We start from the raw sequence: 26,296 nt of genomic DNA on the forward strand, positions 1-26,296 counted from the left end.
GAGGTAACAAGGAAGTTAGATAAAGGAGAACCAGTGGACGTGATTTATTTAGATTTCCAGAAGGCCTTTGACAAGGTGCCGGATAGGAGACTGTTAAATAAGTTAAGAGCCCATGGTATAAAGGGTAAGATCCTGGCAAAAGTTAGAGAGTGGGGATAAAGGGGTCTTTTTCAGGATGGCAGCCGGTGACTGGTGATGTGCCTCAGGGGTTGGTGCTGGGATCACAACCTTTCACAATACACATTAACGATTTGGAAGAAGGAACTGTGGCTAAGTTTGCGGATGATACAAAGATATGTAGAGGGACAGGTTGTATTGAGGAAGCAGGGGGGCTGCAGAAGAACTTGGACAGGCTAGGAGAGTGGGAAAAGAAGTGGCAGAGGGAATACAATGTGGAAAAGTGTGAGGTTATGCACTTTGGAAGGAGGAATGGAGGCATAGACTATTTTCTAAATGGGGAAATGCTTAAGAAATCAGAAGCACAAAGGGACTTGGGAGGCCTTGTTCAAGATTCTCTTGAGGTTAACGTGCAGGTTCAGTCGGCAGTTAGGAAGGCAAAAGCAATGTTAGCATTCATGTCGAGAGGGCTAGAATACAGGAACAGGGATGTACTTCTGAGGCTCTATAAGGCTCTGATCTGACCCCATTTGGAGTATTGTGAGCAGTTTTGGGCCCTGTATCTAAGGTATCCTGTGCTGGCCTTGGAAAGGGTTCAGAGGAGGTTCACAAGAATGATTCCTGGAATGAAGAGGTTGTCGTATGAGGAATGGTTGAGGACTCTGGGTCTGTACTCATTGGAGTTTAGAAGGATGAGGGGAGATCTTATTGAAATTTACAGGACACTGCAAGGCCTGGATAGAGTAGGCGTGGAGAGGATGTTTCCACGAGTAGGAAAAACTAGAACCAGAGGGCACAAGCTCAGGCTAAAGGGACAATCCTTTAAAACAGATGAGAAGCAATTTCTTCAGCCAGAAAGTGGTGAATCTGTGGAACTCTTTGCTGCAGAAGGCTGTGGAGGCCAGGTCATTGAGTGTCTTTAAGACAGAGATAGATAGGTTCTGGATTAATAAGGGGATCAGGGATTATGGGGAAAAGGCAGGAGAACAGGGATGAGAGAAATATCAGCCATAATTGAATGGCGGAGCAGACTTGATGGGCTGAATGGCCTAATTCTGCTCCTATGTCTTATGGTCTTGTGAGTTCTCCAGTGAGGAGTAAAACCTGAAAGTGAGTGAGGCACTGGGAAGGGGGGAGGGGGGGCAATGGGGGTGGGGTCAATGTTGGGGGAACAGTGGGGACGGGGCCAGTGTTGAGGGAGGGTCAGTGTTGGGCGAGGGTCAGTGTTGGGCCGATGGGGAGTTCACTTTTGGGACGATACTACCTTGGCTGCTTCCTACAGCAAAGGGCAATCGGTGCTCCAGTTCTAACCTGACGCTAAGACCTCTTTCTACATTGAGGGACAATGCAGTTGCTGTCCACTCCCCGTTTCCAACAACAAGCTGGTCGACTGCTCCCCTGCTGGGAGTTATTTGGATAATTGATGTGAGATCGCTCTGGGAATGGGAGCTGGAGTGGGAAGGTCTTTGCCCTCCACTTGTGGTTCCAGCTCCCCTGGAATCCCAGCCAGTGAATTTGATCATATTGCCTGGACACAGCTTTATCACAACGATATCCTATCATTCTTATTGTTCTGACGCAGGGCACCATGAGCAGCCAGGCACATACCCAGAATGAGTTCAGTTCTCATACTCTCCAATCTCTGGACACTGTATTTATAATCTTCTATTCCTATCCTGGGTGAGATTAATTGAAGCAGCAGAAATCATAATGCCTCGCAGTTGAGTCAGCGCCACCTGGGAAGCTTGGTGAACTTTGAATGAGGACAGCTCACCGCTGACGATGTGTCAGTTTTACAAAGAGTACAGTTTTCGAAAGCATCAGGATTCTGAGACCTTCTGCTGTGGAGTATTGGACCACAGGTTTAATACCCAAAACGGTCTCGATGAATAATCACCAAATATTTGTGCTTTTGAGGCAAGCACCGAGAGGAGATGAGGCAATTTCCCAGGCGGTGGATGTGGAGGAGGCAAATCATTGGAGATTGAGTTACCGAGCTGTGCCAGCTTTGCAACATCTGCTGGCAATGGGCATTAGTTCACAGGCCTGGGAGCAGAATCTCGAGCGAACTTCCCAAGCTGAAAGCAGAGTAAATGTCCTTTCCCGGTGCCCACACATGTCGCTGTGCTCGCAGCGGGTTGCTTTGCACAGAATCTGGTCTCCTGCTGACCATAAGCCCACTGAGACTGGTTTGCCCTGTGTCAGCTCTATGCCAACAGTGGTACGGACTTCTGCCCCGTTCGTCCTCACAGTGACTCTTGGATCCTGGAATTCCAGGAAAAAAATAAATGCCACAAACAGGATGTGGCCCAGCCTGACATTCATACATTTATTGAACCCAGCACAGACCCTTCTACAATTGGACTGACACATGTCCCCACATAGCTGGTCATTACCAATACTGGTTGTAGCCTGGTTCTGGAGATGACTGGTCTTCATCCGCCTACATGTAGGTACACCCACAGTGCTGTTAGGGAGGGAGTTCTGGGATTTTGACCCAGTGACAGTGAAGGAATGGCGATATGTTTCCAAGTCAGAATGGTGAGTGGTTTAGAGGGGAGGCTCGAGGTGGTGGGGTTCCCAGCTATCTGCTGATCCTGTCCTTGTTGGTATCATTTGGCCTATACCTGAGTGTAGCAGTCACTATCTCACCAAATCTCAGTGAGCAGAGAGATCTGGTCATGTCTGCCTGAAGATACAGAGGTACCTGACTGCTCAGAACAGAGAAACTCTGGTTCACCCCCCGTGGGATCCACTGACTCACTCAGCCGCCCCCCCCCCCCCCCCACAGAATCCACTAACTCTCTCACCTCACCCCCCCCCAACAGAATCCACTAACTCTCTCACCTCACCCCCCCCCCCCAACAGAATCCACTAACTCTCTCACCTCACCCCCCCCGACAGAATCCGCCGACTCTCTTACCCCCCCCTCCACAGAATCCACTGACTCTCTCACCCCCCCCCCAAAGAATCCACTGACTCTCTCACCTCACCCCCCCCCAACAGAATCCACTAACTCCTCACCTCACCCCCCCAACAGAATCCACTAACTCTCTCACCTAACCCCCCAAACAGAATCCACTAACTCTCTCACCTAACCCCCCAAACAGAATCCACTAACTCTCTCACCCCCCCCCCGACAGAATCCGCTGACTCTCTTAACCCCCCTCCACAGAATCCACTGACTCTCCCCCCTCCCCCACCGCCCACAGAATCCACTGACTCCCTCACCACCCCCCCACCAGAATCCACTGACTCTCTCACCCCCCCCCACAGAATCCACCGACTCTCTCACCCCCCCCCCCCAACAGAATCCACTGACTCTCTCACCTCACCCCCCACAGAATCCACTGACTCTCTCACCCCCCCCCCACAGAATCCACTGACCCTCTCACCCCCCCCAACAGAATCCACTGACCCTCTCACCTCCCCCCCAACAGAATCCACTGACTCTCTCACCTCACCTCCCCGACAGAATCCACTCACTCTCACCTCACACCCCCCCACAGAATCCACTGACTCTCTCCCCCCCCCCCGCTGCCAGAGAATCCACTGACTCTCTCACCCCCTCCCCACAGAATCCACTGACTCTCTCACCCCCCCCCCACAGAATCCACTGACCCTCTCACCTCACCCTCCCCACAGAATCCACTGACTCTCTCACCCCCCCGACAGAATCCACTCACTCTCTCACCCCCCCCCACAGAATCCACTGACTCTCCTCACCTCACCCCCCCCCCAACAGAATCCACTGACTCTCTCACCCCCCCCCCCACAGAATCCACTGACTCTCTCACCCCCCCCCCCCAACAGAATCCACTCACTCTCTCACTCCCCCCAAGGAATCCACTGACTCTCTCACCCCCCCCCCACAGAATCCACTGACTCTCTCACCCGCCCCCCCACAGAATCCACTGACTCTCTCACCCCCCCCCCCCGACAGAATCCACTGACTCTCTCACCCTCCCGACAGAATCCACTGACTCTCTCACCGCCCCCCCCCACAGAATCCACTGACTCTCTCACCTCACCCTCCCCACAGAATCCACTGACTCTCTCACCTTCCCCCCCCCACAGAATCCACTGACTCTCACCCCCCGACAGAATCCACTGACTCTCTCACCCCCCCCCCGACAGAATCCACTGACTCTCTCGCCCCCCCCCCATAGAATCCACTGACTCTCACCTCACCCCCCCCCATAGAATCCACTGACTCTCTCACCCCACCCTCCCCGACAGAATCCACTCACTCTCACCTCACACCCCCCCACAGAATCCACTGACTCTTTCAACCCCCCCACAGAATCCACTCACTCTCTCACCCCCCCCCATAATCCACTGACTCTCTCACCCCCGCCCCCCCCCACAGAATCCACTGACTCTCACCCCCCCCCCACAGAATCCACTGACTCTCTCACCGCACCCGCCCCACAGAATCCACTGACTCTCTCACCCCCCCCACAGAATCCACTGACTCTCTCACCTCACCCTCCCCACAGAATCCACTGACTCTCTCACCCCCTCCACAGAATCCACCGACTCTCTCCCCCCCCCCAACAGAATCCACTGACTCTCTCACCCGCCCCCCCACAGAATCCACTCACTCTCTCACCCCCCCCCCCATAATCCACTGACTCTCTCACCCCCGCCCCCCCCCCACAGAATCCACTGACTCTCACCCCCCCCCACAGAATCCACTGACTCTCTCACCTCCCCCCCGACAGAATCCACTGACTCTCTCACCCTCCCCAACAGAATCCACTGACTCTCTCACCCCCCCCCACAGAATCCACTGACTCTCTCCCCCCCCGCTGCCAGAGAATCCACTGACTCTCTCACCCCCCCCACAGAATCCACTGACTCTCTCACCCCCCCACAGAATCCACTGACCCTCTCACCTCACCCTCCCCACAGAATCCACTGACTCGCTCATCCCCCTGACAGAATCCACTCACTCTCTCACCCCCCCCCACAGAATCCACTGACTCTCTCACCTCACCCCCCCCAACAGAATCCACTGACTCTCTCACCCCCCCCCACAGAATCCACTGACTCTCTCACCCCCCGCCAACAGAATCCACTCACTCTCTCACCCCCCCCCCCCAAGGAATCCACTGACTCTCTCACCCCCCCACCACAGAATCCACTGACTCTCTCACCCGCTCCCCCACAGAATCCACTGACTCTCTCACCCCCCCCCCACAGAATCCACTGACTCTCTCACCCCCCCGACAGAATCCACTGACTCTCTCACCCCCCCCCCCACAGAATCCACTGACTCTCTCACCCCACCCCCCCCCCCCGACAGAATCCACTCACTCTCACCTCACACCCCCCCACAGAATCCACTGACTCTCTCACCCCCCCTGCCAGAGAATCCACTGACTCTCTCAACCCCCCCCCACAGATTCCACTGACTCTCTCACCCCCCCCCCCACAGAATCCACTGACTCTCTCAACCCCCCACAGAATCCACTCACTCTCTCATCCCCCCCCAGAATCCACTGACTCTCTCAACCCCCCCACAGAATCCACTCACTCTCTCACCCCCCCCCAGAATCCACTGACTCTCTCACCCCCCGCCCCCCCCCACAGAATCCACTGACTCTCACCCCCCCCCACAGAATCCACTGACTCTCTCACCCCCCCCACAGAATCCACTGACTCTCACCTCACATCCCCCCCCACAGAATCCACTGACTCTCTCACCGCCCCCCCCCGCCACAGAATCCACTGACTCTCTCACCCCCCCTGCCAGAGAATCCACTGACTCTCTCATCCCCCCCACAGAATCCACTGACTCTCTCACCGCCCCCCCCCGCCACAGAATCCACTGACTCTCTCACCCCCCCCCCCCCGCCAGAGAATCCACTGACTCTCTCACCCCCCCCACAGAATCCACTGACTCTCTCACCCCCCCCCACAGAATCCACTGACTCTCACCTCACCCCCCCCACAGAATCCACTGACTCTCTTTTCCCCCGCCCCACAGAATCCACTGACTCTCTCACCCCCCCCCACCCCGCCAGAGAATCCACTGACTCTCTCACCCCCCCCCACAGAATCCACTGACTCTCCCCCCCCCCCCCCCCCCCCCCAGAATCCACTGACTCTCACCCCCCCCCCCCGACTCTCTCACCACCCCCATCCTGTAGAATCCACTGACTTTTACAAACACACCTGTGGGGAATTCCTCATGGGAAACTCGTTGGGACAATAAAGGAAAGGACATCCTGTTGGCACAAGGATCACGAGAACAAATAAAAACAAAAAGCAATGGAAAGAAACTGGAAGTATTCGCAAAATTATTGAAAGAACGTTTGGGCAAAGTCCTTTAAACATATAGAGCTCAGCACCTGACAGAGTGATGGTATTTGGACAGGATTTGAAGCATTATGGTTGGAAATGATTCGAACTGTATAATTATCTCACTTGTGTATTATTATAACGTTCAAATTCTGAGTGGTGGGTTGCTTCCTGACCCAGTGATCTTGGACACTGCTACTGCGCATTTTGTCGCCATGGTACTGTGCAGCGATACTTCATTAACAAAGTCACTGAACAGGAACAATATGGTGATCTGTCTCACTGTGTCCAACTATGGCCTCCCCTTTGTTTTATAACGTAAACGATTTTGTAAAAACCTGTGCCATTTCATTTCTAATGTATTTTGCTGTGACCAGGTGGATAAACTGTGCTATTCCCTCAGATGGGCCTATTGTTAAAGAATTCTGTGTCCATCTCCATTTTAAAGCTTCCACTTTTGACAGGGGAAAGGAGTAGGGGTCAGAGCTGGGAGTGTTTGCTTTCTGGTTGTTATTAATCTGTGCAGTGTTAAATAGCTGATGTCTCAGGAGGTAGATACACCATGTGGGAGCGATGTCACACAACCCGAAGACTATCCAAGGTCGAATCCTGCTCTGTATTGAGATGGATGATCTCAAGGAGGTCAACAGTGGGGTCACGACTATTGCTGTAGTGTGGCTGGATTAGAGAGCAAATGTCAACAAGATTGGCAGATCTTCTCCATATCCAATGCCCTGCCCCCCACTCCCCCCCCCCCCCCCCCCCCCAACCCCCAGCAAGTACGCTAGATATCGAGTGGTGACATGATGATTCTAATGTGTTTGGATTTCAAAAAGTAATTCAGTAAGGTGCCGCATAAAAGGTTACCACACAAGATAAGCACTCATGGTGCTAGGAGTAATATTTTAGCTTGGATAGAGGATTGACTAACCAACAGGAAAGGGAGTCTGGATAAATGGGCAATTTTCAGGATGAGAAACTGGAGTGGAGCGCTACAGGAATCATTGCTGGGACCTTGACTGTTTATAATCTTTGTCAATGACTTGGATGAAGGGACAGAATGCATTGTCACCAGATCTGTTGTTGATGTAGAGATAGGCAGGAAAGATAGTTGTGAGGAGGATTCAAAGAGATAGCAAAAGGAAATAGATTGGATAAGTGAGTGAACAAAAATCTGGCAGATGGAGTATAATGTGGGCAAATGTAAAGTTTTTCAATTTGGCGGGAAGAATAGAAAACTGGAATGTTATCTAAATGGAGATGACAACAGAATGCTGCAGTACAGAGGGATTGGAGTGTCCTTGTACATGAATCACAAGAAGTTAGTATGCAGATGCAGCAAATAATTAGGAAAGCAAGTGGAAAGTTGGTGCTTATTGCAAAAGGGACAGAGTATAAAAGTAGCCAAGTCCTGCTACAGCTGCACAGTGCATTGGTGAGGTCACAGCTAGAATATCACATATACCATTTTGAGCACTTAGTTAAGAATGGGCATACCAATTCATAAAAGGTTGACTTGGCTAATTGCTGGGATGAAGGAGTTGTTTTATTAGCAAAGGTTGAGCCAAGACTTATTGGAGTTTAGAAGATGAGAAATAATTTCATTGAAACATAGATTCTGAGGGGGTTCCACAAGGTCGGTGCTGAGAGGATGTTTCCCCTCATGGGGAATCTGGAACTCAGGGCCACACTTTTATAAAAATAAGAAGTGTTACCTTTCAGCGGAGATGAGGAAGAATTTCTTCTCTGGGGATTGTTAGTCTTTATAATTCTCAGAGATCAGTGGAGGCTGCGTCATTGAATATATTTGAGGCTTAGTTGGACAAGTTTTTGATTGATAAGGAAAGTGGAGTTAAGGCCACAGTTGGATCAGCCATGATCTTATCGAATGGTGAGGCGGGCTCATGGTGCCAGATGGCCCGCTCCTTCAGTTTCTTATCTTGGTGTGTTTTGGGGTAATGCTGCTGCCACGGTGTAATAGCTTTCTGTTTCTCACCAACCCGGGGTCACACTTGAAGAAATGAGAGTGAGCTGGAGATGCTTAGTTCCCAACGAAAAATCTGCTGAAGTTTGGTTCCTTGAGTTTCAAACCTGTGTGCAGGAAAAATAACATGAGGACGCTGTGACTTTAAGTGACGGACAAGAATTGAGCAGGTGTGGTGTTTCTCAGGAACTGAACTATCTCTAAATTGAACCTCTCATTTTTCTGTTGGTGGCAGAGTGAAAGTGTGTGTGTGTGTGTGTGTCTTTTATAAACTTTTGGACCATTATCGTACAATTAACCTGGGATTTCTGAATCGTGTTCATTTTACACAGCATCCTCTAATAGCTGCTACTGCCAATCCTCTCCAAGTGCTTTCTATATTCACAGCTGAGAGCCCCGAGCAGGAATACCTTTTTGTGAGTGGAGATGTGTTTTGTGCATCAGAGGGTGAGGGAGGGAGGGCAATTTCTGCTTTACATGCTGTTAATGCTGGATTGGAGACGGGAGCCTGTAATCACAGATGTACAGGCAAATGGCCATTTGTACCTGTGTGTATCAAAATGCCCTCATCAAATGGATGGTCCCAGCTTTAATTGCATGAGTTTGCAGGCTGCAGCTGGTTTAGATGTACCAGGACCACTGGAGACTTGAGGCCCCGTTGTACCTTTGCATGACTTTTCACTTAAAACCACCATTTGCGCTTCATTGGGTCCATCATCCAGTTTTCTTTCCCCTGTCCTTGTGTTTTGTTCTCGGAGGTGTATTTCTTCCTCCATTGAACATGTTTCTTCAGTGCTACCTGATTAAAGGAGACTGCTCGCTTCCCATACCTTTTGCTTTTAATGACCCGCATCATGTTTACACAACTACTAAACTTGAAGAAAATAGTCCATAAACTGGGGGCCAGGCTTGCACAGAACTTGCCACCCCCAGACATACCATTCGGCCCAAAGGTTTTGTGCTAGTGTTTATGCTTCGTGTAATCCTCTTCCCGCACCCCCCCCCCGTCTTCATCCTGCCCGACCACCATTTCTTCTGTTCCTCTCTCCCCCATGTCTATTCAGCTTCCCCCCCCCTCAAATGTCACCATACACTTCCCCTCAACCACTCCTTATGGGACTTCCACGTTCTCACCACTTCCTGGGTTAAGAGGTTTCTCCTGAATTCCCAATTGGATTTATTAGTGGTTTTCTTGTCTTCTCTGGTTGAAAGGTCAGAGTTCATCCTCACTTGCCCTGCCGGCGAATTGGGGAAGAGAGCGGGATTCGCAACAACTGCTAATCTTTTCAAAATCCGCTCGCCAATAAGAAGGAAAAATAAAAAAGCTGGAAGTAAACGGCCACCCCGGTTTCAGCAGCGTGCAGTCAGCATGTCCTGGAGCCCATCACAATCAGTTAATGCCAGCCCACTGCAGCAATCCCATCCTGCCAATGCTGTGTTCTCTCACTCTCTGAAACATCTGCTTCAGGTTCTTCCTTTTGTTAATCCAAGCTAACGTGATCTGCTGCCCAGATTGTGGTGTTGCTCCGCATTAATCACAATCCAAATCAGCTCATGCATATTGTTTCATTTCTGTTTCCTTCGCAGTTTTAATTAAGATGAAAATAATGATGTGCATGCGTGTTTGTGTGTGTGTACATGCATGCGTGTGCGCCTGCATGTGTGTGCACCAGCATGCCTGTCACATTTGTGTGAGAGCATATGATTTGATGCCCACACACTGATCTCCAGGATATTCCAGCTCCTCCCTCCCAGCGGGATATTATTGCCCCCTGCCAGCCCCCCCCCCCTCCTCTGGAGGGAGCCACACTGTGGCCTGTGGATATGTGCTCACATATGTGTGGGTGTGTGCGCACCTGGGTCTACATATCTGTCTGGGAAGAATATTTCTTAAAACACCATCAGATAATTATTTTTTGCTCTCTTCCCATTTCAACACTTTCTAATGTATCATGATGAAGCAGGTGTTGTTAATGGCTCCCTTTCCATAGTGAAAGGATGGAAAAGAGTTTGGAAGGTGCTGCCAAAGGAACCTTGGTGAGTTCCTGCACTGCATCTTGGGTATGGTACACACGGTTACCATTGTGTGTGGGTGGTAAATGGGGTACCAATCAAGAGGGATGCTTTGTCTTGGAAAGTGTTGAGCTTCTTGAGTGCTGTTGGAGCTGCAATCAGGCAGGTGGAGAGTATTGCATCACATTCCTGACTTGTGCAGTGTAGCTGGTGGACAGGCTTTGAGGAATCAGGAGGTAGGTTACTTGCTATAGAATTCCAAGCCTCTGACTTGCTTTTGTAGCCACAGTATTCATATGGCTGATCCAGTTCAATTTCTGGTTAATGATAACCCCCAGGATGCTCATACTGAGGGAATGCAGTGATGGTAATGCTATTGGATGTCAAAGGGAGATGGTTGGATGCTCTCTTGTTGTTGATGGTCTTTGCCTGGCACGTGTGAGGGCAGAATGTCACTTGCCACTTATCAGCCAAAGCCTGAATGTCACCCACATTCATACAACTCCTCTCTGCCTCTGGTTTGCTCATTTTAAATCAGTATCTTGTAGCTTTTTGAATCCAATGCCACATGAAACAAGATTATCTGATTGTTATCACATTGCAGCTAGCTGTGCCCAAATTGGCTGTTGCATTTCATACATTAGGACAGTGACCACACTGCAAAACCTGCTTCACTGGTTGCATAATGCTTTGGGATGTCCTGCAGTTGTGAAAGGGTTTTAAAAATGCAAGTCTTTCCAAGTCAAATTGTTTGCTTATACCCACCATATTTACATCGACATCTATGCAAGACTATAGTGGATATAATTTGTCGTTTACAAACTCAGTTGTGAAAAGTCTATTTCCCCGATTCCCAAACTTAAGGAGTGTCTTTGAAGTCTGTCCAAGATGCAGACCGTTTAATTTTTAGAAGCATGTTACATGATTCTTCGAGTTACATAATGGCTCTATCGCACCCTCACACACTGCTAGCTTTGTTCTTCCTCATTATCTCTGCAGAAATGTGAAAATCTGCTATTTATTTATGAAATAAAATGCATTTTGACTGCTTCGCAAAAGAGCCACCAGATTTGCGTTGTCTGTATGATCGGAGTTTCAGAGTTTCACATTGGAGGAACCTTACACAAGAGAAGCTTGTACCTCATAGGATTCATAAGGAAGTCAAGAACTTGCCGTTTTTGTTGGTGAATTCATTCGCACTCTGGTTTGGGGGTTTAAAAAAAAAGGGCAGCATGGACAAGTTGGGCCGAAGGGCCTGTTTCCATGCTGGGAACCTCTATGACTCTATGTATAGTGGGCATTAGCTTTATTTTCCTGGGTCGTTTGATTCTCTGTCACGTTTCTGTTTATTAAGCCCTGGGACTCAAATACTGAGAAATGAAATGTTTGCACTGCACACTCAACTATCATTATTCCCAATTGCAAAATAAAGCCCCTGTTACTGTCCCAATAAAACACTTTAACCCCATAAATTGTAAAGGCCTCTGTTTATGGTCTATTCTGAGAAAGGAACTCTCCAATGGTGCAATGCTCCATTTTGTTCTCCGACACTACAGCAGTACCACGGTACTAACCCTCTGACAGTGCGGCGCTCCCTCAGTACTGACCCTCTGACAGTGCAGCATTCCCTCAGTACTGACCCTCTGACAGTGCCGCACTCCCTCAGTACTGACCCTCTGACAGTGCAGCACTCCCTCAGTACTGACCCTCTGACAGTGCAGCATTCCCTCAGTACTGACCCTCTGACAGTGCGGCGCTCCCTCAGTACTGACCCTCTGACAGTGCGGCACTCCCTCAGCACTGACCCTCTGACAGTGCGGCACTCCCTCAGTACTGACCCTCTGACAGTGCGGCACTCCCTCAGTACTGACCCTCTGACAGTGCGGCACTCCCTCAGTACTGACCATCTGACAGTGCGGCACTCCCTCAGTACTGACCCTCTGACAGTGCGGCACTCCCTCAGTACTGACCCTCTGACAGTGCGGCACTCCCTCAGTACTGACCCTCTGACAGTGCGGCACTCCCTCAGTACTGACCCTCTGACAGTGCGGCACTCCCTCAGTACTGACCCTCTGACAGTGCGGCACTCCCTCAGTACTGACCCTCTGACAGTGCGGCACTCCCTCAGTACTGACCCTCTGACAGTGCGGCACTCCCTCAGTACTGACCCTCTGACAGTGCGGCACTCCCTCAGTACTGACCCTCTGACAGTGCGGCACTCCCTCAGTACTGACCCTCTGACAGTGCGGCACTCCCTCAGTACTGACCCTCTGACAGTGCGGCACTCCCTCAGTACTGACCCTCTGACAGTGCGGCACTCCCTCAGTACTGACCCTCTGACAGTGCGGCACTCCCTCAGTACTGACCCTCTGACAGTGTGGCACTCCCTCAGTACTGACCCTCTGACAGTGCGGCACTCCCTCAGCACTGACCCTCTGACTGTGCGGCACTCCCTCTGTGCTGACCCTCTGACAGTGCGGCATTCCCTCAGCACTGACCCTCTGACAGTGCGGCACTCCCTCAGCACTGACCCTCTGACAGTGCGGCACTCCCTCAGCACTGACCCTCTGACAGTGCGGCACTCCCTCAGTACTGACCCTCTGACAGTACTGCATTCCCTCAGTACTGACCCTCTGACAGTGCGGCACTCCCTCAGCACTGACCCTCTGACAGTGCGGCATTCCCTCAGTACTGACCCTCTGACAGTGCGGCACTCCCTCAGTACTGACCCTCTGACAGTGCGGCACTCCCTCAGCACTGACCCTCTGACAGTGCAGCACTCCCTCAGTACTGACCCTCTGACAGTGCGGCACTCCCTCAGCACTGAGTGGGGATATATTTATATATTCACAAACAGTGGCGGGAGGATGAGGAGTTCTCTCTCCCAGCAAATTGCTGAAAGCTCATTGTCTTCTTACAGTTTTGCTGTTGAAAGTCCGAGTTGATTTATATTAATCTGATTATTGTTTCCTCACAGCAGAGTTTACCTTAAATACCTTTAACAGCACAAACCAAGACAACGTTTCTTGTACATCAGCTAAACCAATTTCATGTGACTAAATTCAAAGACTGGTTTGAAAACATCCTCAGGAAAGCAACTGACTCTGTTCATGTGCCCCAAGATGAAAGTTATTTATTTCTTAAATGGGGCCATTTTAACTATCCCCACATAAATGATAGTGTTATTTCACTTCCAATTTGTTATTGCTTCAGTCTGCAGTGCAATGGATTACCATCATGTCACTAATCTTAGCCTCTGTATTATACCCTGCTGCCTGTCCAGTGACTCTGTGCTGGGATCACCAACACCTCACTAAAGTCTGAGCTAATATCTGGAGGCAAAGAGGTCAAATTTGTGAATCCTAAATTCAAAGGAATTGGAAAGATTTGTATTTTAACGCCAGCCTTTTGTGAGGACAGGAAGTTGTAAATGTTGTAAAAGATGGGGAAAGTAAACCAATTCAACAAGGGGGTCTGTCAGCATTTCTTCCATTGCTAAATAGCATGGATGCATCTTTTTAGGAGTCTTCTAAAACAGGTGTTGTCTCATGAATGTGCAGAGAAGGCCCTCATATCTTTGAAGGGACTCTGGCTAAAAATAGTCAGTGGTGAGTGAGTCACGGCTTCAGATCTCAAGATTACTCTGCGACTGCCAACAAGAGGCAATTTTGAAAATGATAGCCTGACGACAGAACCAGAGGAAGTAGGAAAACTTTCCTCAACTCTCTGCAGGCACTTCCAAGAAGGAATGAGTCCTGACTTTTCCCCTCCTGTTTCTCTGAAATGTCACGCTGAGCTTCATGTATAATGTGTACTGACTGTGGTCTGGTAAGTAAGAGATCAGCCATGATCTGATTGAATGGCGGAGCAAGCTCCAAGGGCTGAATTTGCCAACTTCTGCTCCTTGTTCCTATATGACCCAGGCAGGTGTACTGTACACTCCAAACCTAGCAAACAGCAATGCGATGAATGACCAGTTCAGCTGGTTTTGGTTTATTTTTTGGCGGTGGCAGCTAAGGGGCGATTGTTGACCAGTGACCAGGATTGAACTTCCTGTTTAACAGTGAATTCTGACCCATGATCTTTTACCAGGAAAGACAATTAAAAATAGTCTTGTAAATGTGTACAAAATTGGAATCACAGAATCTTGCAGCACAAAAGGGGGTCAATGCAACCTGTTGTGTCTGTGCTGCCTCTTTGAAAGAGCTCTTCAATTAATTCTGCTCTGGATAAATAGACTTTGAATATCCCTTTATCAAGTATTTATCCAGTTCCCTTCAAAAGGGTCAGCACTGAGGGAGTGCCGCACTGTCAGAGGGTCAGTGCTGAGGGAGTGCCGCACTGTCAGAGGATCAGTGCTGAGGGAGTGCCGCACTGTCAGAGGGTCAGTGCTGAGGAAGTGCCGCACTGTCAGAGGGTCAGTGCTGAGGGAGTGCCGCACTGTCCGAGGGTCAGTGCTGAGGGAGTGCCGCACTGTCAGAGGGTCAGTGCTGAGGGAGTGCCGCACTGTCAGAGGGTCAATGCTGAGGGAGTGCCGCACTGTCAGAGGGTCAGTGCTGAGGGAGTGCCGCACTGTCAGAGGGTCAATGCTGAGGGAGTGCCGCACTGTCAGAGGGTCAGTGCTGAGGGAGTGCCGCACTGTCAGAGGGTCAGTGCTGAGGGAGTGTCAGAGGGTCAGTGCTGAGGGAGTGCCGCACTGTCAGAGGGTCAGTGCTGAGGGAGTGCCGCACTGTCAGAGGGTCAGTGCTGAGGGAGTGCCGCACTGTCAGAGGGTCAGTGCTGAGGGAGTGCCGCACTGTCAGAGGGTCAGTGCTGAGGGAGTGCCGCACTGTCAGAGGGTCAGTGCTGAGGGAGTGCCGCACTGTCAGAGGGTCAGTGCTGAGGGAGTGCCGCACTGTCAGAGGGTCAGTGCTGAGGGAGTGCCGCACTGTCAGAGGGTCAGTGCTGAGGGAGTGCCGCACTGTCAGAGGGTCAGTGCTGAGGGAGTGCCGCACTGTCAGAGGGTCAGTGCTGAGGGAGTGCCGCACTGTCAGAGGGTCAGTGCTGAGGGAGTGCCGCACTGTCAGAGGGTCAGTGCTGAGGGAGTGCCGCACTGTCAGAGGGTCAGTGCTGAGGGAGTGCCGCACTGTCAGAGGGTCAGTGCTGAGGGAGTGCCGCACTGTCAGAGGGTCAGTGCTGAGGGAGTGCCGCACTGTCAGAGGGTCAGTGCTGAGGGAGTGCCGCACTGTCAGAGGGTCAGTGCTGAGGGAGTGCCGCACTGTCAGAGGGTCAGTGCTGAGGGAGTGCCGCACTGTCAGAGGGTCAGTGCTGAGGGAGTGCCGCACTGTCAGAGGGTCAGTGCTGAGGGAGTGCCGCACTGTCAGAGGGTCAGTGCTGAGGGAGTGCCGCACTGTCAGAGGGTCAGTGCTGAGGGAGTGCCGCACTGTCAGAGGGTCAGTGCTGAGGGAGTGCCGCACTGTCAGAGGATCAGTACTGAAGAAGTGCTGCACTGTCAGAGGGTCAGTACTTATGGAGTGCTGCACTGTCAGAGGGTCAGTACTGAGGGAGTGCCGCATTGTCAGAGGTGCCATCTTCTGGTTGCAGCATTAAATTGAGGCTCTGTTTGCTCTGAAATGGATGAAGAAGATGCCACGGCATTGTTTCAAAGAAGAGGGAAGTCCTGTCCAATATTATCCCTCGGTTGACATCTTATCTGGCTTTATCACATTGCAGTGTTGTTGGGGAGAGTTTGCTATGCAACTTTCCCACGTTACAAACACACCTTTTTTGGTTGTAAAGGGGATTTGGGACATATTGCGAATGTGAAATGCTTTCTTCATGTTTCTATTTCAATCAAACCACGGTATTCATTTTAATTCTCTGTCCCTTTAAGCCGAGAGTTGCCGCGCTGGACAGTTGAGCTTTTGCCATGTCAGGTACTCAGTGTCACTCTCAAACACTGTAAACCATCACCCCACAAAATCTATCATCTTCCCCCTGCTGATTTACACTGGGGTACAATGGTTAAATCAGATAACTAACCAATGCTGCAAATAGCCACATTTCCACACGTGGATTAAGTGGAATTTCAATCTGTTCACTGCCTTCCCTCCAGCACATTACTGAAATGGTCAACAAGTCAGGTTGCCCATGGTTGACTTGGTCTCATTTGGTGATCTCAGTGAAAAATGCAAAGTTATTAAGTGGAGCGTCTCCGTATTGATATGTTCCTTTCGAGCAGGTGTAAGTTTTATTCTCCCTCAGATTAGTCATTTGCTGTAATGTAGCAGAGAGCAGTGGGCATGTGATTCATCTCCAAACTATACTGTGACCAATTGTTTAGTGACTGCTTCAATGATAAGTCAGCACACTGTCAGAGTGCAGCAACAGCAGACAAGCTCGGATCACAGGGTGCAGCAAACGTGGAATAAATCAATCATTCCTCCTTCGCCCCTTAGGTGTACACGGGAATGGTACGGGAATTGGAATTTAAAGTATATTCATGTTGTTTAGAATCAAGAGAAAAGTGGCGGAAAGACGACCCTCCAACTCATTCAAAACTGTGTTCATTTTTAAATCTCGGGTTAATCGGGTAATTACAAAGACAAGTCCAGCACAGGAACAGGCCCTTCGGCCCTCCAAGCCCTTGCTGATCTTGATGCCCTAACTAAACTAACAAAAACCTTCTGCCCTTACTTGGTCCGTATCCCTCTATTCCCTCCTTATTCACATACCCATCCAGATGCCTCCAAAATGTTGCTAATGTGCCTGCTTCCACCACCTCTGGTAGTGCATTCCAGGCACCCACCACTCTCTATGGGAAAAAGTTCCCCCACACATCTCCCTTAAACTTTGCCCTCCATGACCACTAACATCTAGAAGGACAACAACAGCAGATACCTGGGAACACCACCACCTGGAGGTTCCCCTCCAAGTCACTTACCATCCTGACTTGGAAATATATCACCGTTCCTTCATTGTGGCTGGGTCAAAATCCTGGAACTCCCTCCCTAATGTGGATGTACCTGCACCACATGGACTGCAGTGTTTCAAGAAGTCAGCTTACCATCATCTTCTCAAGGGCAACTAGGGATGTGCAGTAAATTCAGGTCAAGCCAGTGATGCTCGCATCCCATAATTTATTGGAAAGAAGCAATATGCACGCACACAATAGCGTGTACACATGTACATGCACACATGTGTACACACATACACTCAAACATACACACAATACAGATACATACCTGCACACAAGTACCTTAATGTTACAAGAATTGATTTGTAATCAGTTGAAGTAGCCTAGTCTTATATAGAACATAAAACATTACAGTGCAGTACAGGCCCTTCGGCCCTCGATGAATCTAAAGCCCATCTAATCTACACTATTCCAATATCATCCATATGTTTATCCAATGATCATTTAAATGCCCTTAATGTTGGCGAGTCCACTACTGCTGCAGGCAGGGCATTCCACACCCTTACTACTCTCTGAGTAAAGAACCTACTTCTGACATCTGTCCTGGATCTATCACCCCTCAATTTAAAGCTATGTCCCCTTGTGCTAGCCATCACCATCAGAGGAGAAAGGCTCTCACTATCCACCCTATCTAATCCTCTGATCATCTTGTATGCCGCTATTAAGTCACCTCTTAACCTTCTCTCTAACGAAAACAGCCTCAAGTCCCTCAGCCTATCCTCATAAGACCTTCCCACCATACCAGGCAACATCCTGGTAAATCTCGTCTGCACCCTTTCCAATGCTTCCACATCTTTCCTATAATGCGGTGACCAGAACTGTACGCAATACTCCAAGTGTGGCCGCACCAGAGTTTTGTACAGCTGCACCATGACCTCATGGCTCTGAAACTCAATCCCTCTACCAATAAAAGCTAACACTCCGTACGCCTTCTTAACAACCCTATCAACCTGGGTGCCAACTTTCAGGGATCTATGCACATGGACACCGAGATCCCTCTGTTCATCCACACTACCAAGTATCTTACCATTATCCCAGTACTCTGTATTCCTGTTACTCCTTCCAAAGTGAATCACCTCACACTTTTCCGCATTAAACTCCATTTGCCACCTCTCAGCCCAGCATTGCAGCTTATCTATGTCCCTCTGTAACCTGCAACAACCTTCTGCACTGTCCACAACTCCACCGACTTTCGTGTCATCCGCAAATTTACTAACCCATCCTTCTACGCCCTCATCCAGGTCATTTATAAAAATGACAAACAGCAGTGGCCCCAAAACAGATCCTTACGGTACACCACTGGTAACTGAACTCCAGGATGAACATTTCCCATCAACCACCACCCTCTGTCTTCTTACAGCTAGCCAATTCCTGATCCAAACCGCTAAATCACCCTCAATCCCTCGCCTCCGTATCTTCTGCAATAGCTTACCATGGGGAACATTATCAAATGCTTCACTGAAATCCATATACACCACATCAACTGCTTTACCCTTATCCACCTCTTTGGTCACCTTCTCAAAGAACTCAATAAGGTTTGTGAGGCACGACCTACCCTTCACAAAACCATATCCTCTAAGCTATGAATATAGACACACACAGCAACAAACACACATATGCACATGAACACACACACTGGCGGACACACGTATTGCATATGCTCACATGCATGCGCAGACTCCAGCACACTCGTCATTACACACACACTCAAACCCATACCTCTCTCATGTAGGCCATATATACACTCCCACAGACACATCGGGCCCGATTTTACCAAAATTTCACGAAACCGTGGTAAAGTTGGGCGTCGGGCCTAAAACACGGTCCAGACCCGACCCAAGGCCAATTGCGCCTTTACCAACGGCCGATCCGGGCGCCGATCCGGCGCACACCCGAATTGGCCAGCGTGCCGATTTAAATGCATTTGCATGCATTTAAATCGGCATAATGAAGCCCGCGCCCAACTTACCCAAGGATTCCCACTTTACGAGGCTCCGATCTGATTGGCGCCCGTGCATTTACCGTGTTGCTGAATTCAAGTCCGATAGGGCTTCAACTCAGCAACTGAACCGTCGGATCGCCCCCGACCACCCTTTGCGGACCGCCCCCGCGAACCACCCCGGCAGCACCGCCCCCCCCTCCCCCCCCCGATCAGACCACCCTGGGACACAGGCCCCGTCAGCAGCCCCCCTCCCCCACCCCCACCGGGATCGGACCCCCCGGGCCCCTGACCTACCTTGATCGCTTGTCTCCGTCAAAAGCATCTTGCGATCCTGGCCTTGCTCCGGGGGTCCTGATGGGTAGGATGACGTCTCTTCACTGGGGGGGGGGATGTGACATCTCTTCCCTGAGGGGATGGGGGTAGGGGGGGGTTGTGACGTCTCTTCCCTGAGGGGGGGAGGGGTAGGGGGGGATGTGCCGTCTCTTCCCGGGGGGGGGTGGGGGGGGGTGTGACGTCTCCGACCCTGGGGGGGGGCGGAGATGTCACATCCCCCCTCCCCCCTGGGAAGAGACGTCACCCCCCCCTCCCCCCCCAGGTCAGGGAAGAGACGTCAGATCATCCCCCCCCCAGGGAAGAGACGTCACATCCCACCTCCACCTCCACCTCCCCCTACCACCATCCGCCCCCCCCCCCCCACAAACCAGGGAAAGTCAAAGGCTGCACAGCTAGCAGTGCTGTCAGCGCTGCCTTTGTCTTCCGCGCTCGGGCGCGCTGAGTGCTGTTGGCTTCAAACTGCGCATGCACAGTTCGGCGCTCCGACAGATGCAAATGTGCTAGGCCCCGCCCACTAGACCCACGCCAAAAAAAGGCGTATGGGGGCGCTGGAGCGCGGCTGCTGGACGCGGGTCTGATTTACGACCGTACCCGGCACTTAGAGCCGATTTGGTAAAATCGACCCCACTGTCTCTCAAAGACACTCACAAACGCATCTCTCTCTCTATCTCGCACTCAAGGAATTGGACACACTCATACTCACACAGACACACAAAAATATACATACTGACCTCGGCAAACACATATACAAAGCTCTCGCGCACACTGTCATACACACAAATACCTTAATGTTACAAAAATGAGTTGTAATAAGCTGACATGAATTTTTCATAGATTGGTTGATGTATTTGTCATCTTGTTTATTTCTGTTATTTCCAAGCTCGCTCACAGCTGATCCAAGAGCAGCAGTGAAAGCTGTGGTCAGTTGCTGCAGGTTGTATCATTTCTGCACCTTGCTGTTAGTATGTTCGTATTTTCCATTAAGTGTTAAATTCAGTTTGCATTTAGCAATTTGCTGTGATATGCACATTTACTGTGACATGTTCTCCTTCCTGTATTCCTCTGTCTAATCAATTTAGCTCAAATACAAGTATGCTGGAGATAATATTAATGGAGGGAATCTGCTGCTTGACTTGATGCTAAGTGATGCCATTTACCCAATTGTATGGGTTAGAGCAGCAGTCAAAATTGTGTGACACAAAGTTGTAGATTTGTGGAGGTAATATTTTGTTCATTCCATCCTTTCAGGCAACGTGTTCCAGATCACAACTCTGTGTAAAAAAAAAAAAATCACATCTCCTCTGGTTTCTGATCCTCCTTCCTGTAGAAACAGTTTCTCCCTATTCCCCCCCTGAAAACCTTCACAATTTTCAAAATTTCTATAAAATCTCCCAGACCCTTCTAGAACAATCTTCTCCCCTCTTACCACATAGCAGAATTCCTTAATTCCAGGTGCCATTTCCTCCGTATCCCATGTCCTAAATGTGGTGCCCAGAATTGAACACACTATTCAAGCTGAGGCCTACACAGTGATTTGTAAAGCTTTGACATTGATATGTACATTTTTAAACTGAGATCCGATACAACATCCATTGTTACATATTGTGCAAACCTAATAATGAGATCAGGAGGCTGGTGCTACAAAACAGAGGCAGGTTCAAAACAACCAGAACAAGAAACATTGTGACGTCTGACTGTCATCCCTTGGTGAAAGGAGTTGTTTTAAAGTGGTGCCAAAATTAAGCTAGCATCTAAACATGTGTGAAATGCCTCTGTGGTATTCTAATGTCAAGGCTTTCATATTGCAATTCCCCCAGATAGTCCAAATTACTCCTGAAATTGGTCTATTTCCAATTTTTAAAATATATTACACTTTAGCGAGTTAAATAATCTCAAAATTCTCCTTATAGATCTGTCTTTTTTTTTACAATGTGCAGTTTCAAATCTCTCCATTGTGTTGTCCCTCTCTTGTGTAACCCCCTACAGCCCCACAATCCTCTCTCGGTGGCACAGTGGTTAGCACTGCTGCCTCACAGCGCCAGGAACCCAGGTTCAATTCCAGCCTTAGATGACTGTGCGCAATCTGCACATGCTCCCTGTGTCTGTGTGGGTTTCCTCTGGGAGCTCCGGTTACCTCCCACAGTCCAAAGATGTGCAGGTTAGGTGGATTGGCCATGGGAAATATGCGGAGTTACAGGGATCGGGCTCAGGAGAGTAAGATACCCTGTTGGAGAGTCGGTGCAGACTCGATAGGCTGAATGGCCTCTCCTGCCCTGTAGGAATTCCATGGTTCTATGATCTCTGCACTCCTTCAATCCTGGCCTCTTGTGCATCCCTGATTTTCATCACTCCAACACTGACGGCCATGCTTTCAGCTGCCTGCAGGCCCTAAGTTCTGGAATCACCTCCCCAGCTCTCTCCCACACTCCTCCCCACAGGATGATCTTAACACCCCTTTGTCACTGTCCTAATATCATCTTATGCGGTGTTTGGTCAGATTGTGTTTGATAATCACACCTTGGGGACGTTTTAGCAGATTAATGATGGTACGTAAATGTAAGCTGCTGTTATGAGTCAATGTACATCTGATAGCGCATGTATAATCAAAGCTCAAACCAGAGTCATGGAGGTTTACAGCACAGACAAAAAGACCCTTTGGCCCGTCGCGTCTGCGCCGGTCAAAGACAAACCACCCAATTATTCTAACCTCATTTTTCAGTACATGTCACCAGCCTCCATCAGATGAATTACTGCAGATGCTGAGAATTCAGAAATAAAAACAGAAAATGTTGGGAACATTCAGCAGGTTCGGCAGAATCTGTGGGGAGAGAGTGGTTTGGGTGACATTTCAGTTTGATGGCCCTTCACCAGAAGCGGGGGAAGCTAACCTCGTTTCACTCTCTGAAGAAGCTGTCTGATCTGCTGAGTGCTTGCAGCATGTTCTGTTTCTGCTACAGGTTGTTCTGACGTTTCTTTTCTCCATTCTCAAATGAAAACGACTGTGCATTCTGGTTTTCTGTCATTATTTTGGAAAATTAGTCAAATACTCGTTTGGTTCCTCACTTCAGTTTGGATTTTACAAGTGGACCCAGTGTGTGCAGGCTGACTTAATCATGATTGTCTTTTGCCCACGTAAACCTATTTCACCAAATGGTGCTCCTTTATATTGGTAACAGACAACAAGCTCACAGACTCAGCAGCTCATTTTGAGCTAGATAACTGGAGCAAAAGCGAGACAAACACAATTCTCATCTTCAGTTAATCAGCCACATTTATTCTACGTAGCGGAGATGATGGCAGCAAAGCATATTTGTTAAGCTGCACCAAAACATTGAAGTTACCTGCAGCATAATGCAAAAAAACACAAAACCTGCGTTCCGTCAAAGGTAACTAGAAATTCTTTCTGCCTCTGCATATGTTCCTCATCCATTGTTTAGAGTCACAGGACTTTCATTTGCAGTGTTTGGCCAAGGTTTAGTTCTGACCTTCTGACGACAACAATCATCGGTCAGTACCTTTAAGAATAGCTCACTCTAAAGTGATAAGTCCTCTTGTACAGCAGGATCTGTAATGGAAAATGAACTGGATAATAACAACTATTTGAGTGATTTAGTCCTTTCAGAAAGCATTCGAGTGGCTTCTCCCAGTTGCATGTGGGCACATTATAACTTGCACTCCTCTGCCAGAAAGTGACTGGGACATTAAGCAATCCATATTTATTATATATCTCCGTTTTTCTAATCTTGTATTTTGTTATGAAAGATGTATTAATTAGATCTAACATTCTCTGCACTGGAAACCGGTCTCTTGCAGAATATTCTTATTACATTACTGACTGTGAGAGAGGACTCAGTTGTACCTAAACTCTGGCTGGCTGTTTCTTCCTCGCTCAGTTAACTGGCTATGCTGCAGGAATTATAATTGGAAGAGTCAAGGGTGTTAATGAAAGTTTGTTCTCCTACAATAACTCTGTGCAACTCATGTTTGTGTATGTGGATCAACAGCCCAAACGCAGTGGAGGAACAAGCTGGTCCCATCCTTAATCATCCTGCACATTTTTTACACAATCCTTGTATCAGTCTTTGTAAATGTCAAACCTTTATTGCAAAGTGGTGTCATTCCTGCAGGGTGAGCCGCCGCGACTGTGCTGAGATTACCAAAGGCAAACATTGTACTGGTAGCACTGAAGTACATTCCCAACACTCCTTTCCAAACTAAATATCACTGCTTGCTTTGCGAAGCTTTGAAGAGTCTATTCTGAAGAGAGGGGAAACATTTGTTTGGCAAACATTATTTTTTTTTTGCCTTTTGCTTTTTGCAGCCTCAGGACCTGTTCCCAGTTTCTTGTCATTCACGGCTCATCCACTTAAAGGTAAATCAGAGGGGGGACCCGTTAACTTCCCCTGAACAACGTTCATGAGCAGGATCTTACAATCGTAGGGCATTTAGCAGCGTCTGCCTCTCACCTGAAGTCACAATTTACATATAACTATAGAATTCCTACAATGCAGAATGAGGCCATTTGGCCCATCGAGTCTGTACTGAATCTCTGAAAGAACATCTTACCCAGGCCCTCTCCTGACCCAACCCCAGAACCCTGTGCATTTACCATGGCCGGTCCACCTAACCTGCACATCTTGGGACACCAAAGGGCAATTTAGCATGGCCGGTCCACCTAGCCTGTACATCTTTGGAATGTGGGAGGAAACTGGAGTGCATAACCTCACATTTTCCCGCATTGTATTCCAACTGCCACTTCTTTGCCCACTCTCCTAACCTGTCCTAGTCCTTCTGCAGCCTCCCAGCCTCTTCAATACTACCTATCGCTCCACTTATCTGTATATCGTTTGCAAACTTAGCCATAATTTTTCAGTTTGATGTAGGGGGGCTAATTTAGAATCAGAGAATCATAGAATCTTACAGTGTGGAAGGAGGGCAATCGGTCCATCGAGTCTGCACCGACCACAATCCCACCCAGGCCCTATCCCTATAACCCCATGCATTTACCCTAGCTAGTGCCCCTGACACTAAGTGGCAATTTGGCATGGCCAATCCACCTAACCCGCACATCTTTGGACTGTGGGAGGAAACCGGAGCACCCGGAGGAAACCCACGCAGACACGGGGAGAATGTGCAGACTCCACACAGACAGTGACCCAAGCTTGCAATCGAACCCAGGACCCTGGTGCTGTGAGGCAGCAGCGCTACCATATATAAAAGCAGTGAGCACTGTTAACCTCGCCATTACCTTGACAGCAAAATGTGGCCCATAATCTCTGCCCATTGTCTCCCTCTGCCAGCTGGCAAATGGAAGCTGTCCCAATCCATTCCTTGATTGAGCTCCGTCTGATGACTGATTTGGGCAGTGCCATATCAGTTTAATGATCTCCTCAGGACCACCTTGTAGCATTGAGGAGTCGCTGACTACTGAGGAAACAACAGTTAAACTTTCAAAACACAAATCTGAATCCGAATAAAGTTCTGACTGAACATTCATCCTCAGCAATCTTATGTGAATGAAGTGGAAAAAAAACTGCTGTGTTGTTTTTATTTAGGTTCCAGCATAAAAATCGTCACCACAGCTTTTTATTCCATTACGGGATATTGCAAATCACACAGCTGGTCTGTCACACTGAAACTTTGCTGATTTTAATCTCTCCACTGGCATCCATACCTTCACCTATCCGGGCTCTAATCTGTGGAATTCCTTCCCTTGATGTATTTGCCTCTCTATCCCTCCCTCCCTCTCTCTCTCTCACCCATTAAGACACTACTTAAAACATGTCACTTTTGCCAATCCCTACATATTACCTTTGCAATGGACACTGGTGCTGTAACGGTGTGACAGCTGTGTCTGCAAACCGTGTCAGTAATTTTGTTTTTTCTGGTATTGTGGAGAGTACGAGATGTGATAATGTCACAAACTATTTATTTCCGTTCTTTGAACCGTGGAAATGTCAGTCTTGGCCGGTGCGACTCCTCACAGTTCTGGAACCCGGGTCAGCATGAAGCTTCCTCTTTTGGGGAACAGTACAGGCGTCAATCAATGGGCCAAATGGCCTGTCTTTATGCTGGAACATTCATCGGCCTTGTTCTCAGTGACCTAGCAACCCCAATCCTATAGCCTCGCTGAATGAACCACTCAACTGGAGGCCATTCTGGGCGATCGTGTGGTGTAATCTCTTAATCTGCTAGCACTTGGCATCAGACTTGGCAAATTGCTGGTTACAGGAGTGTTTGATCTTGTGCAAGAATCACCACTTCATAGCTTCCCTTCAGCTCGAGTCAGTACAGGTCAAGAGGCAGCTTTTCTTATTTCAATTGTTTTATATTTACTTAAAAAGATGCACAGCTATATGCCTCCTATTATAAGTCGCTCATCTCTTCCCGCCATGCACTATTTTCACATTGAGTGGAATGTTCCCAGATTTCTGATTTCCAGAAGATCCTGAAGGCCATTCTTCCCGTAGGACCTCTGCTGGCACTTTACTGGAGCAATCTAAACCTAAATTCCCTGCCTCACTCTTTCCTCAAAGCCAAAGGATTTTATCTCTGCTTCAAACAGATATCCTGTTTTAAGTAGTGTCTTAATGGGTGAGAGGGAGAGAGACAAATACACCTAAGGAAGGAATTCCACAGCTTAGAA

This window comes from Mustelus asterias, chromosome 6, assembly GCF_964213995.1.
Source record: "Mustelus asterias chromosome 6, sMusAst1.hap1.1, whole genome shotgun sequence".
Taxonomy (NCBI): Eukaryota; Metazoa; Chordata; class Chondrichthyes; order Carcharhiniformes; family Triakidae; genus Mustelus; species Mustelus asterias.